The sequence below is a fragment of the Danio aesculapii genome, chromosome 17, assembly GCF_903798145.1.
Source record: "Danio aesculapii chromosome 17, fDanAes4.1, whole genome shotgun sequence".
NCBI lineage: Eukaryota > Metazoa > Chordata > Actinopteri > Cypriniformes > Danionidae > Danio > Danio aesculapii.
This window is the reverse complement of record NC_079451.1, coordinates 6,133,988-6,147,708: the sequence shown is the minus strand read 5'-3', so window position 1 is coordinate 6,147,708 and position 13,721 is coordinate 6,133,988. Positions and strand designations below refer to the sequence as shown.

Sequence of the window (13,721 nt, the reverse complement as noted above, 5' to 3'; positions counted from 1 at the left end):
CAAGGTTGGACGTGTTGTGCGATCATATGCTTTATTGCAAACCTCGGTTGTAACAAGTGGTTATTTGAGTTACTGTTGCTTTTCTTTCAGCTTGAACCAGTCTGGCCATTCTCCTTTGACCTCTAGCATCAACATGGCAGTTGCGCCCACAGAGCAGCCAAATCCCAGTAGATCAACAGTTTCTGAAATACTCAGACCAGCCCGTCTGGCACCAACAACCATGCCACGTTCAAAGTCACTTAAATCACCTTTCTTCCCCATTCTGATGCTCTGTTTGAACTGCAGCAGATCGTCTTGACCATGTCCACATGCCTAAATACATTGAGTTGCTGCCATGTGATTGGCTGAAATTTGCATAAACTAGCTGTTGGACAGGTGTACCTAATAAAGTGGCCGGTGAGTGTAGATAGACATCCAGAATCAGAAGTCATTAACAGGTCATTAGGGACCTTACCTAATGTGATTTCAGTGCTGTGGAGTTTACAGAACGCAGGTTGAAGGGGCTCAAAAAGATTGTTGGAAGGATAATTAGAAAACAACTGTTAGTTCTAGAATTTAGGCCTGAAACAGTCAATCTGATTAAATGGATCAGACCCTCCAAAGTCTTGCCACAAGTCACTCTGTATTGGTGCATTTGTTTAAAAAAGATACTTGCACAAAGGTTTATGTGCAACATTTCATCTTTTATTATCCTGGTGAGCTGTAGCGCAAACATTTCCATCAGTCGAAAATGCAATCCAGTCTTTATAAGATCCACAATTCCCTGTTTATTTACAACCGCTGCCAAAGCAGCCCTTTTCCTCAAAGGATTTTCTCCTGCCTTCGTTTGAGCACATATTGGAAAGTAAGTCGTTACATTTGTTGTCATTGTGTCAGGCCACTGACAGTACTTAATATCGGCTGAATACTAAAATAGAGTCTCAGAGCGATGCGTGTCGTGACGGCAAATCACTTAAATGGACCAGATGTGACATGTTTTGCACAGAGAGAGTTTGGCTTATGCTCTCTAAAAATAGCCCAGCACCGAGGCAGGACCAGTGGACGGGTAAACACTTCACCCTACATGAAATCCTGCACCGTAATGATCACAGTCAGTCTGAAAGGAGCTGACTTTACTCCACTCCTCAACCTCAGGCGATCGGAGATGCGACGCATTTAAATGAGGTCTGTGGTTGAGAAAGATTGTTACATGTTACATCTCCTCTTTCGTCAATAACGCACCACTGCTTATAAAATCAAAGACGCAGACTGTCAGCTTGAACCTTTGACCTGGCATCATATAACGCTACAACACACTGTTTACGCAAGTGCGATGTCAAGTGCTGGTAATGCTCGGGGCACCAAAAAATTATGCAGAATTATAATGCACTTAATTCTAGTCTGGAATCTTGTTTACTGGAGTCTGCCAAAATGGAGATGTTAGGGACACAGGGAGTGCTCCCAAGCATTCTTATGTAATTATGTTGCATTGAACCCGACACAGTTGATTACGTTTGTTAACGTAGTGATGATATTTAGTAGTCGATACCAAATTACACAGATGACTAAAAGCGTTCAGTCGAGAAATTGGCTGCTGTCTGTGAACGCTGGGTGCATCTCAGGCTGTGTTGCAGCCCAAGGTGATCTGGTGTTAGTTTGTTTGCACATGCAATCTGCATTGTTTTAGCACCTTATTTATTAGAGGAGTTATGCAAATCAGGTAATGCTGCAAAATGCATCCACAATATCTGTAATGAATGCAATTCCCGATCCTTCAGGACGGTTGTAAATTATTTATTATATGGAGGATGTGGCAGACTACTGTGATCTAACAGAGGACACTGAACTGGAGCTCTGAAGCAATTTCAGTCCATTTATTAAAGGTTAACATTTCATTGATTAATTCATACATTCATTTTCTTTTCGGCTTAGTTCCTTTATTAATCCAAGGTTGCCACAGCGGAATGAACTACCAACTTATCGAGCACACGACTAAGTCATACCCATGTCATTATTAAACTTTGTGTCCCTGTAAACCCCATAAACATGTTTATCATTACAGGTGTTAAATACTATTATTATAGATACAAATCATCTATCTAAAAATAATATATACAGTGCGGGAAATAAGTATTGAACACATCACCATTTTTCTCAGAAAGCATATTTCTAATGGTGCCTTTGACTGCATTTTTCCCGAACGTTGGTAACTAGCAAAGAAATCCATATAAGAAAACACACAAAACTAATTAGTTTACAAATGAAGTTGTGTAATAAAATGAAATTAAAAAGTATTGAACACATGAAGAAAGGGAGGCGTAGAAAGGCAGTGAAAGCCCAGACAGCAGCTAAAAATCTCCCAGTAGTTATTCAGCAACACTCTGCCCTTCGTCATTGTAAAAATTAATTTTCACTGCTGCAGTCCAACATCTACATTAGCAGGATGATGAAGATGAAACCAGAGTGGACATTTTAGCAAGACAATGATCCAAAACACAACCAAGGAAACGCTCAAATGCATTCAGAGAAAGAAAATCAAGCTGTAGAATGGCCCAGCCAATCACCTGAATTGAATCCAATAGAGAATACAAATTAAAGATCAGATTTGATAGACGAGACCCACAGAACCATCAAGATTTTTACACTCTGTTGAAGTCTGTGAAAAAACTTACACCTGAACAAATTATGTGACTTCATTCTTCAAATAAGAGTCGTCTTTAAGCTGCCATCACCAAAAAAGTCTTTTATATAAAGTATTAAATACGTTTCAGTAGTTCAGCACTTCTCCTCGTGTCATTTCATTGTTATTACAAATTTCTCCGATTTTATTTTTTGTTTTGTTTTATTTTTGTTTGTGTTGTTTGGATTTTTACCAAAAATCTGGTTCAACTCCATGTCAACAGCTCCTTTAGAAATATTATTCAGAGGAAAAAACATGACATGTTCAATACTTATTTCCCCCACTGTAGATAACAGTTATTATAAAAGTTGCTAATCAGTTCGAAGCAATGAAACAGACACAGCATGAAACTGCAATAAAAATAAAACATTTTGCCATCAGTCAAAACTGTGTGCTCTGAAATAAAAAAAGAATGTAATGCGACCATTAGATATACCAAGAACAAGTGATATGTTATGTTTAAACACTATAGAGACTTACATAAATCAGAGTCAGTGGTAGATTCCAGAAGAAATGTCTGATATAAGGATGCTCCAGGCAAGTTCTCCAAAATCATCAAGTTTTTTCAAGCAGATACTAGTGTACTTTTAAATATAAACTGCATATTTGAAGTTTAAACTACTAAATTCTCAACTAACAAAAAAGTAACTGTAATTTTTTTGTAGGTTTGCTCATTTTACATGATAGTTACAGTGAGAAGTGTTGCAGGTGGAGCAAAATCCTTCTGCCTTCAGTGTCACATGATGCTTCAGAAATCATTCCAATATTAACATTGTTAAAAACGTTCTAATCATTCTAATTCTAATTGCTAGAAAAAACACATTATATAGTAAGTATGTATTATATATTCTAACATAGTGCTAACATAAGCCCCTTTCACAAAGTGATATTGGTAAATATCCGTAATTACTTTACCAGTAAATTCAAATAAGCATTGTTCATACAGGCAAGGATGTTCTGGAATTTTTCCAGAAAGACCGTTCACACATCCATTCCAAAATACCAGTAAATTCTGACATCATTAACCAGAAATTACCTCTAAATGGCTGCGCTTGTATTTATAAACATAGAAGGGGTTGATGGTTTGACTTGTATTTAAAGCTTTAGCATTTATGCACCTGCTTTTGTCCCAGACACATCCAAAGGCAGAAGCGCAAACCGCAGCTAAATGTTTACACATTTGACAACATTACAAACTCTGCGCATGGATAAGTATTGTGAACAGCTTTGATGAAAACATATGGAGGAACACTTTCGCATGTCGAGACATAATATGTGTGTGTGTGGTGGCGCTCAGAGCTTGAAGGTAAACAAACAGCGGTTTATCATAAGCATTTTATTATAATTTTTTTCACAGTTGGCATTAAGAAGGAACATAGAAACATTATCTGACTAACAACTAGCAGCTAAATGTATCTTGAGAAGGATTCAAAGGCTTTTATTTTCATAAACAGCCCGGATGTGAATGTGTCTGAATGTGGCTAGAGTAGACGTCTCACGTCAGCGCGTTCAGTAATGTTTCTATTTGCTGGAAATAATTTACCGGTATTTTAAAAAAGGGCCTGTTCACACATGATCCCTTTCCAGAAAACTGCCGGTAATTTTCCGGAAAGCTCTGTATGTGTGAAAGGGGTTCTAGTCTGCCACTGTAAATACAAAAGACAAAGGCCCAATCCCAATTCTACCCCTTAGCCATTCCCCTTACCACCACTCCTCGTTTTGCACGTTCATGTGAAGGGGTAGGGGTGTCCCAATTCTCTTTAGCTCGAAGGCATAGGGTTAAGGGGAAAGGTTAGATACCCCTTAAAACAAAGATTTTTCAGGACCACACTCAAAACCAAGGCATACGAAAATTTCTCAGAATACACCAGTACAGCGACAGAATGGCTGCACACGTAAAAGATGCACAAATTAGTATTTACAACAAACAAGCATCTGTTTTAATACATTCATAAAAGCGTTCGCGTTTTACTGTCATGGTTTAAAAAAAAGAAAAAAGTTAAAATAAAAACCGTTAAATTTCGCTGTCTGTAATCCGGATTTAACAATCACGACACGGAGAGGTAATTTGATTTAATCGCAACAAATCACAGCAATATTATTGCATTAGAGCTTAAATAAACTTTGTAATGCAAAAACAACATTACGCACATATATTAATACAGTTGTTTGGTGTCAGTTAAATCAGTTAACTATTCAAATTCAACATTTTTTATTATTAAATAAATAGTTATTAGTTATTAAATAAATAACCCAATAAAGGTTAAAAATAACCCAACAAAGCACCAAATATTTAACGCAACTGATTGAGTTATTTATAAATAACCCAATAAAGGTTAAAAATAACCCAACAAAACACCAAATATTTTTAACTCAGCCATTGGGTTAAATAAATAACGTTTTTTAGAGTGTAATAATCACTCCTGTATAGTAGTCCCACAACATTCTGTCACTCGATGACACCTGAATACCCTGTCAGAAAAGTCTATTGGCTGGGAATGACCTTTTTACAGTGTCTGCTATAATGTTGATGTTGTTTTCGTGTGTTTACATAGATGAATATGGCCACAGTGTAAAAGCACAGTACAGTTACGATCTCATTGCCACCTTTTATCATTATGATAACATGATATTGTTGCCTTTTGTGAAAAATAGAATTGGGATTGGGCCAAAATGTCCCAGCAAGCCCTGATCTCCCTTACTTCTCAAAAACTAACAACAAGATTCATTATGAGACGCCTTATACTTTCATAAGTTTTCTTCTCTCAGTGGCTCAGTTTGGGTGTAATTCCGAGGCCTTGCATTAGATCAGATCTGCCGGCAGGACAATGAGTGGGTCTCTCTGATGACAGGGCAGAGCCTCTCCAGCACACCTTCATTTACTGGCTCACTTTGTAAAGGACAAGTGGCCTTGTGTTGAATTTATCGTCTGCTGGGTCACGGCCAGTCTTGCTGGCAGAACAGAAATATCATTTTCCATTTGCTTCCAATGAGTTTTTAATTTGAAGTTAAGCGAGTATTGACCACCTGCCACTGGATATGAAATCATAGAGTCCACATCTCAGCCCGTAGCCGTACAGTGAGCGTCGATGTGCTCTTCATGTCCTTTATCGACTTTTACATTTAGATCAATCAGGGTATAACTTTGTATTTTTCCATTTCCCCCTTCAGGTCATTTAGAGTCTAAAATATTTAAAGCTATTGTGCCCCCATAAGCTAATAACTGTCACACACATTTAGGTAGTTAATATTTAATATGCATGGATAACAGGTATGCTGTCACTGCTCCCTAACATAGAGGATTTTATTTTGAGTTATTTGAATATCGTTTTGGAGTGTCTTGAAAAAATATGAAAGCTTTAGCAACCCTTTCTTGTGGCCCAGTTGGAATTTATTGTTTAGACATTTTACTTGTTATGTTGTAGTCTTTGTGTGGCTGGTGGATTGCACATATTGGATGACATTTATGGCTTTTATAATGTAGTTTGGGGTCTTGTTATATAGTTTTGTTGCATTTAGATGCATCTAGTGCTTTGTAGAGGGCTGCACGGTGGCGCAGTGGGTAGCACGTTCGCCTCACAGCAAAAAGGTCACTGGTTCAAACCTCGGCTGGGTCAGTTGGCATTTCTGTGTGGAGTTTGCATCTTCTCCACTTGTTTGCGTGGGTTTCCTCCGCATGCTCTGGTTTGCCCCTCACAAGTACAAAGACATGTGCTATAGGTGAATTGGGTAAGCCAAAATTTCCGTAGTGTTTGAGTGTGTATGCATGTTTCCCAGTGATGGGTTGCAGCTGGAAGGGCATCCGCTGCGTAAAACATATACTGGATAAGTTGGCAGTTCATTCTGCTGTGGTGACCCCAGATTAATAAAGGGACTAAGCTGAAAAGAAAATGAATGAATGGATAATGCTTTGTAAAGCACTCTAAGCACTAGAAAAAACATAGTAGTATTGTTATTATTATTATTATTAGTTAAAATTTTGTGGATATAATATATTTAATTTAATTATAATAACTTCTAATTATTTTCCATTATTATTTACATACAATATGTTCTTTTATTTGACTAACAGCATTCTCTCTCAATCACATCTTGTCGGTAGCTAGCTCTCTGCAACTCTCACATGGTCGCCCACTGAAGCTAAGCAGGGTTGCACCTGGTCAGTACCTGGATGGGAGACCATCATAAAGTTAGGTTACTGCTGGAAGTGGTGTTGGCGAGGCCAGTAGGGTGCACTCAACCTGCGCTGTGTGTGGGTCCTAACGCCCCTGTATAGTGAAGGTTACTCTATACTGCTCAGTGAGCATCGTCTTTCAGATGAGACATAAAATTGTATTATTATTATTTTATTATTATCTATACTACTACTACTGTATGACTAACAATCACCTATTTGTTATTATATTTTATTACTATTTTGTCCTTTTTTCTTATATTTTAGTTTTATTTATTTTTTATTTAGTTTAAAATAATCTTATTATTAAAATTATATTAATAATAAATTATTTTTTATTAAATCTTTTATTTTTATTAGATTTTATTATTATTTTATATTTATAAAATATTATTTTATATTTATAAGTATTTTTATTTAGTTTAATATAATAGTATGATTACAATAAAATATATAACTGTCACAGCCAGGTCAGGTTCTCCCCACTCACAGTCACCTAATTCACCCCGTTCTCCTTCACTGCAATCAGCTAGATCCCGTCTCCTGAATTCTAATCACGAATCGCACCTGCACGTCATCCCCGCTCATCACTAGTCACCCATAAATACCTGCATGCTCCCTCACTCAGTGTCTGGCCTCGTCGCATCAAGAAGGACAAAAAAAAAAGTATGAATCCATCCTGGTTGTGTATCTCCTGATCCTGTGTGTCACTATTGTCATCAGTCGCCAGTTCACTCCATCACGGCTTCACTGCTCTCCTTCTGCAAGATAAAAGACTTTACCTGTTTAACATTTCATCTGTTTACTACATCACTGACAATAAACTGTTTACTTAGTCCTTGTCCACGTCCTCCTTCTGTCATAATAATAAATGTATTGTGTAATTATATAATTTACAGTTTATTATGTTATAATTAGTAGCAGTAGTAATAGTTGCATCAACAACAACCATTTATTATTATTATTATAGTTATTACTATTATTATTATTACTATTATTATTATAGTTATTACTATTATTATTATTATTATTATTATTATTATTATTATTATTATTATTTATTTATTTATTATTATAGTTATTATTATTATTATTATTATTATTATAGTTATTATTATTATTATAATTATTATTGTTATTATTATTATTATTATATTTATTATTATTATCATTATTATTATTCATATTATTATAGTTATAGTTGTTATTATTATTATTATTTTTGTTATAGTTATTATTATTATTATTATTATTATTATTATAGTTATTATAGTTATTATTATTATTATTATATTTATTATTATTATCATTATTATTATTAATATTATTATAGTTATAGTTGTTATTATTATTATTATTTTACTATAGTTATTATTATTATTATTATTATTATTATTGTTATTATTATTATAGTTATTGTTGTTATTATTATATTTATTATTATTATTATAGTTATTATTATCATTATTATTATTGCTGTTGTTGTTGTTGTTATTATAATTATTATAGTTATTATTATTATTATTATTATAGTTATTATTATTATTATTAATATTGTTGTTGTTGTTATTATTATTATTATTATAGTTATTATTATAATTCTTATTTTTATTATTATAGTTATTATTGTTATTATTATTATAGTTATTGTTGTTATTATTATTATTATTGTTATTATTATTATTGCTGTTGTTGTTGTTATAATTATTATAGTTATTATTATCATTATTATTATTATAGTTATTATCATCATTATCAATATTATTATTATTGTTATTATTATTATTGCTGCTGCTGTTGTTGTTATTATAATTATTATAGTTATTATTATTATTATTATAGTTATTATTATTAATATTGTTGTTGTTGTTATTATTATTATTATAGTTATTATTATTATTATTATTATTATTATTATTATTATTGTTGTTGTTGTTATTATTGTTGTTATTATTAATATTATTGTTGTTGTTGTTATTATTATTATTATTGTTGTTATTATTATTATTATAGTTATTATTATTGTTGTTGTTGTTGTTGTTATTATTATTATTATTATTAATAGTAGTAGTTAAAATGCAGTGGATTTGATATATTAATTGTAATTATATTAACTATTATTATTATTATTATTATTTGCATACCATAATATGCCTATTTGTTTCTTTTATTTGACTAACAGCGTTCTCTCTCTAACAGCGTTCTCTCGCATACACTGCTATCTATCTTTTATGTGCGCACACCTCTTAAAACACATTCATGAAAAATGAATTTTTTCATCATGTAAAGCTTTTTTAATGACTTAAATTGACCCGACATACCTGTAAGTGTCAATATAAGGGCCTTACAGTGACTGTCAGGCTTTTATATCAATAAGTGGGATCCAGTGGCTGAATCTCAGCGTGACACTGATAATTATAAACAGCACGTCTGTCGGCAGGACGTCTGACATGGAAACAACCCTCCTAATGAATTACTCCCCTGAGAGTCACAGTTCAGATGGGTCACACTCATTTATTTATTCTCCCATTGTGGTTATTAATGTGATATTTGTGTTACGTTTAATTGATAAATGGAGTGTTTTTGCTTTTTGATTCATGTGTGTGTGCATTTGTGTGTGGGTGTGTACTTGTTTTTGTGGTTTATAAGAACGCAAATTGTTTAATGACATGGGTATGACCTATTTGTATTCTATTAAGCTGGTTTATGAGGACATCTATTGTGTCCTTGTAATTCAAATTGCTTAAAATTCATACCTAACAGGGTCCTTTGACATTCAAAATTTGCTGAAGGCTTCTTGTGATCTTTGGATTTTTAGATGTAGGGTTAAGGTAAGGCCCTATAATGAGTGTTTTTTTACAATATAAAATACATTACGCCCATGGAGAGTCCTCATTTCTGTGAGTGTATGTGGCATCTGACTGCCAGAACCTGCACATAATACCACATATGCGCAGACATGATTCACTCGTAATTGTGGAGCACTTAATGAGGAAGGAAAGCATATGCTCCATCATCTGCTCCAGCCATATGCCAAAGCCTATAACATAAGAGCAGACGCACGGCAGGAGAATCTGTGCATCTACAGACACACTGACCTGCTCTAAAGCTTATGGGCTGATGGAAATGTTAATGGCCGTTTATTATGGATAATACAGTTTAATTGTATTCATAATAAACATAATCTTCAAAATAGGCTCACTGGTATTTGACAAATTAGATTTTTTTTAAATAGAGGCATCTTTATTAGAGCAGTGTTTTGTTTTATTTTATGTATAAAATCATTACTGTGCTGTTAAACCTTATATATACACACATACAGTGTGTTTTTTATAATGTATACATAATATAATAAAGGACTATAATAAATACTATATATACATTATAATATAACATTATAAGCAATGGTCAACACGGGCAAACAGATGTATATGGGCAATCCAGAGTCATAGTCAAAGTAACAGGTGAGTGGTCAGAAAGCAGGCAGCCATCAGGTATAAACAAATAAACAAGGCAACTAGGCGAGGATCAAAACAGGGCAAAGCAAGACAAAGGAAACTAATTGTAGTGTCACAAATACAAGACTCGGCAAGGAAGTGTGTGTGTGTCTGTGTCTGTGTGTGTGTGCTGTATTAAATAGTGAGTGTAATCAGTCCTTGACAATCCTCCAGCGGTCATCTTGTCAACGTCAACCATCGCTTTCTTTGGTCTGCTCAGACAGGCTGAGGGTGGCCGATGCACTGAATCTGATTCTCTGAAATGTTTAAAATAGGCACTATCCTTATAAATAAACTGCATAGTTGCAATCTAAACAACTACATTCTCCACTACAAAACCACAAAAGTACATTATGTTGTCCAACAGCAGCAATATTTGTATATATATATATATATATATATATATATATATATATATATATATATATATATATATATATATATATATATATATATCTCTCTCTCTCTCTCTCTCTCTCTCTCTCTCTCTCTCTCTCTCTCTCTCTCTCTCTCTCTCTCTCTCTCTCTCTCTCTCTCTCTCTCTCTCTCTCTCTCTCTCTCTCTCTCTCTCTCTCTCTCTCTCTCTCTCTCTCTCTCTCTCTCTCTCTCTCTATATATATATATATATATATATATACACATACACAGTTGAAATCAGAATTATTAATGCCCCTTTGAATTAGATTTTTTTTTTTTATTTCCCAAATTATGTTTAACAGAGAAGGACATTTTTTCACAGTATGTCTGATAATATTTTTTCTTCTGGAGAAAGTCTTATTTTGTCTAGAATAAAAGCAGTTTTTAATTTTTTTAAAACGATTTTAAGGTCAACATTATTAGCCCCTTTAAGCTATATTTTTTTCGATAGTCTACAGAACAAACCATCATTATACAATAACTTGCCTAATTACCCTAAACCTGCCTAGTTAACCTAATTAACCTAGTTAAGCCTTTAAATGTCACTATATATCTAGTCAAATATTATTTAATGTCATCATGGCAAAGATAAAATAAATCAGGTATTAGAAATGAATTATTAAAACTATTATGTTTAGAAATGTGTTGAAAAAAATCTTCTCTACATTAAACAGAAAATGGGGGAAAAAAATAAACAGGGGGCTAATAATTCTGACTTCAACTGTGTATATATGAATATATATGTATAAATACAGTTGAAGTCAGAACTATATATATATATATATATATATATATATATATATATATATATATATATATATATATATATATATATATATATATATATATATATATATATATATATATATATATATATTCATTCATTCCTGTACAATTGGCAAATTGAGCAAGTTTATTTCACAATATTAGATTAAAAGTGCATAAAAAGCCTAAATATAAATCTGCCCATAGATCTTCCCTCATCAGAAAAGTGGACAAAATAGATGCATTTAAACAGCAGATGTAAACAGGAACATGTCTTTTTTTCAATTGTGATTCGAAAACTCATCTAAATATCAGGTGTAAACAGGACCTTATTTTGACCTTATTGTTCCGTATAGCACCATTTCCCTTGCTTTTTCCCTTACTACTTGTTCCCATAGTTTCTGATGCTCTTATCACCTGTGTCTTTGTTTAGTTACTGTGTTTGCTCTTTCTCTTTATTGCCCTTAGTTTGCACTTTGAGTTTGTACTTGACCTCTTAGTGGTTGTGTCACTGATTATTTACTCCTGCAATCTCCTCCAAGTTGCTCAGTAAATTATTAATACAGACGTTTTGGTTTGGAAACTTCTTATTTCTTGAAGCAAAGACAAAAGAGTGTCTAAACTTCTCTACTACAGTACTGCGACAGTATGGGACTGTTATACAAGGAATAATCTACTCTGGTCCATTAAATTAAACATTCTGATTATGTGATTTTGGTTTGGATACATTCTTAAGATGTTGTGGTTGCCAAATATGTTAGGTTACATGTCGCTTCGCAAATCATTGCGTGACATCTACACTGCACATTCTGTCTTCAGGAGGCGGCACACATTACAAATGCCTCAGTAATTGTCTAACTAGTGTTTGCACCAATGAACATTTCCCCCATACAGTGGTTAAAATGAGTCAAACTAATTGGTCAAACAAACAAGCCATCCAAACATACAAGTAAAACAAAAGATTTTTTGAAAAATTAGTTATGTGTAATAACAGTGGAAAGACACAAGAAGAAAGAACAAGAAGAACTACTGAAATGTGTTTAATACTTTGTATAAAAAGCTTTTTTTTTTTTTTGTTAAATGACAGCTTTAAGACGCCTCTTGTATGGAGAATGGAGTCGCATGCATTGCTCAGGTTTGATTTTTTTTTCAGAGCCTTGCACGGAGTCTTTAGATTTTGACCATTTTGTGAGTCTCGTCTGTAAACGCAATATCTTTAGTTTTTATTTTCCATTGGATTCAGGTCAGGCTTGACCCTGCTAGCAGCTTTATTTTCTTTTCTGAATTCAATCGAGAGCTTCCTTGGCTGTGTTTTTGATCATTGTCTTGTTAAAATGTCCACCTTAGTTTTGTTCTGTTTATATGTATAGATTACTTTGGTCTGCAGGACACCAGCCCTCCAGGAATGAGTTTGTGCACCCTTGGTTTACATGCTTATTCCAGTACTCACCAGAATTGACATCAACATTCATGAAACATGCTAGATCTTTTAGGTTGGCTTCGTGAAGCATCACAGATATGGCATCATTGGGTTTCACACAATTCTTTCATGTTGTCTCAACGCAAATTGATTACGTTAACAGTTTTTTTACAAATTTAAGTGGATTTAACGCGAAACAATTAAGTTGTCACAAAAAAAATCAATAATTGTGCTTATTCAGCCCATTTAAAATATATTAGTTTGAACAAGCAGCAAAAATCATTTTCGTTCTGGCGCTCATTTGTCGTTTACAAATACCCACAACTCCTAACGTCAAGAAAAGCATACCAAAATCAGGATAAAAAAATTGTGTTATCTGAACAGGGCTTAAGAATGTTTGTCAGCCAATCAGAATCGAGCATTCAACAGCACCATAGCATTAGATTACATTACACTTTTGACAATTTCCTGTAGACTCTATTGTAACTCAATGGCAGCGGTTTGCCAGTAAGTTACTGAAAATCAACAGTTTACATTTACAGCACCATTTATCTCGATATATATGTATTTACAGAATTGTGTGTATAATATGTAAAATATACAGTAATTTGCACAATAACTGTCCTACAGTAAAATACAAGTGTACTTTTAACAGTGTACTTTCAGGTATTAGTAGCAGTCAGTTCTGGTGTATCCAGATGTTCAAATTTTGTAAAATTTCTTATGTTGATATCTGATCTTCAGTTCATCCATCTCATGCTTCATCACAGTCTTTCGTCCTGCTATGTA

At 33.6% G+C, this 13,721-nt stretch overlaps 1 protein-coding gene across 4 annotated transcripts in view; it reads left to right on the top strand.

The window, feature by feature from the left end:
- The window catches only part of dtnbb (dystrobrevin, beta b), an 81,159-nt gene that overhangs the window by 47,289 nt on the left and 20,149 nt on the right, over nucleotides 1–13,721 (top strand). The gene's annotated exons all lie outside the window — the stretch shown is intronic.